At 64.9% G+C, this 2,165-nt stretch overlaps 1 protein-coding gene across 3 annotated transcripts in view; it reads left to right on the top strand.

Moving 5' to 3' along the window:
- Positions 1-2,165, top strand: part of GBGT1 (globoside alpha-1,3-N-acetylgalactosaminyltransferase 1 (FORS blood group)) — an 11,005-nt gene that overhangs the window by 933 nt on the left and 7,907 nt on the right. The window contains exon 1 of one of the 3 annotated variants that reach the window (XM_015594352.2): positions 1,795-1,931. The exons of 1 other annotated variant lie outside the window; for it this stretch is intronic. The gene's annotated coding sequence lies outside the window, so the exon portion shown is untranslated. Of the gene's footprint in view, positions 1-1,794; positions 1,975-2,165 lie in introns of those variants that run through there. One more of the 3 variants, XM_006918088.3, reaches the window with a different exon arrangement.

The following is a 2,165-nucleotide window of genomic DNA, read 5'->3' as shown; positions in this document are numbered from 1 at the left end:
TGGGCTAGGTGGGATCTAAGGCCAACAGGGTGACAGTGACGCTGTGACCAGAAGGACAAGACAAGTCAGCCCTGCACACGTCTGGGAACAGTGTGCGGGGGAAGCTCGAAGGCGCAGAGACTCAGGGGGAGGAGAATTCAGCCGGAGGCTGGAGAGAGTGAGGGAGAGGGGCAGGGGAGGGAGGGGCCAGGAGGGCCGGGCCAGGCCGGGCCTGGAGGGACGTGCCAGCGTCTCTGCTGGGACAGCGTTGCTCAGACTTAGCACTCACAGGCCACACACTGCCCATCTCACGGTCCCCGTGACTAGGATCCGTCTCGGCTCTGCTGGGAGCCGCTGCCTGGGGGGTCCCCGGGGGGCCTGGCTGCGGTCTCGGCTGAGGCTCTGCCGGGGCGGGGTCTGTCTCCGAGATCGATCACGGGTATTGGCAGGATTCAGTCTGGACCAGGGTCGCAGGTCTTTCCTGTCTGCGGGCCGGGCCCCTCTTGGTCCCCGCACCAGGGCCCAATCAGGCAGCTCGTAGTACCTGATCTTGCTTCTCCAGAACGCTGGCTCAGAGAGGCCGAGGGACAGAGAGGGACAGAGACAGGGAGACAGAGAGGGACAGAGACAGGGAGACACGGAGAGGGACAGAGAGGGAACACAGGTGAGAGAAGAAACCAGCAGAAGTCACAGACTTTTCATAACTCCACCTCGAGTGACACCCCATCATGTCGTCCTATTGGAACGCAGTCACAAAACTCATACATCCTTGGGGGGGAGGGGATCCCACAGGGGCGGGACCAGGAGGCAGGATGCTGGGTGTTCCCTTTTCACCCAGCTTCTTCCATGCCACCCTGAGGCTATCCTTGAGCTGAATTCGTTTCTTCCGGGGAAAGCGGGGCGGGGCAGCAGAGGCACACCGAGGAACTTTGCAAACTTAAACTGAGAAACACAAGCCAGTTAGTCCCCGACCAGGTCCCAGGGAGCCACCAGCTGCAAATGGACATATGACCTTTCGTGCAGCACTCACCAGCTCCCCGCCTGTGCCATAGGGACCTGCAGACTCTGGGGATACAGGCCCTGCCTTCCTGGGAACCTGTGGTCCTCAAAGGAGGCCCCAGGGACACAAGCAGTCGAGCCAGGAAGGACCTGGGAGGCTGTGCCCAGGTGCCAGGCAGATCTGGGTTTGCTGCGTCACTGTGAAGCCCAGCCTCAGTTGTTCTGTCTTCGCGGCCGTTTCTCTGCATCTGGTGCCCTCTCTCCCCTGGTCACTGCTCCCTTTTTGACCATTAGGGCGCCTCGCTTTTTGGCTCTCCGTGCGCCCCCTCCCTCACCATGCCGAAGCAGAGGCCCTCGCCTCGAGGCCCTCCCACCCCCTGCCCTTGGCCTGCCCTCGGTGAGATGTAAGAGGGTCCGGAGTCAACGCGCCCCACAGACCGTGGGGGGAAAGCGGAAGGAGAGCGGGAGGGAAGCGTGGGCAACGCTATGGACATGGGAGGAAACAGGCGCCGGGAGATTCCAGGTCACCCAGGCGGGGCGCCAGGCTTAGAGACCCCGAGCAGGGGAGGAGAGATCCGAAACCGAAACCAGCTGGTTTTTCCCGGCTGTGATTGCTTCGAGGATCTTCTAAAAACACTGAAGTTTTTCCCCCAAGTCATTACTTCTCAGGCCCGCGCTTCCCGCCTGGGAGCTGGGCCTGCTGCGTCCACTGCCCGGAGGACGCCCTGCGGGGAACAGGGCTGCGGCCGCTGGGTGGGGCGCGGGGCAGGTGGGAGGGGCTGAGGCTGTGGGCGGGGCCAGAGGATCCTCTGCCCTCTAGCGGACACCACCCGGCCCCGCCCCCGGCCGCAGGCCTAACATCGGGCCGGACCTGTGCGCACTGCCCCAGGAGCCGCGCGGCCGCGGCGAACGCGGAGGCCCCGGCGAGCAGTGTCCTTGGTCTCCGGTCCGAGGTGCGCCCCTCCTTCTATCCCGACGCCGATCTGGCCGTAGAGGGTGAGTCTGCACCCCGCAGGGACAGTCGCGTTCCCTCCGCCCCACCCTGTCGCTGCGCGGTGCCGGGGCTGAGGACGGGCACCCCGAGCCCGGAGCCCGCACTGGCGGGCGGAAGTCGAAGGGCGCGACTCGGCCCCAGGCTCCTGGGTGCGGACTCCGATCTGGGACGGACGGACTCCGGGCTGGCTTTG

The sequence above is a fragment of the Pteropus alecto genome, unplaced genomic scaffold (genome assembly GCF_000325575.1).
Source record: "Pteropus alecto unplaced genomic scaffold, ASM32557v1 scaffold67, whole genome shotgun sequence".
Classification (NCBI taxonomy): Eukaryota; Metazoa; Chordata; class Mammalia; order Chiroptera; family Pteropodidae; genus Pteropus; species Pteropus alecto.
Note: the sequence above shows the minus strand (reverse complement) of the source record. Positions and strands in the feature narration are given on the sequence as shown.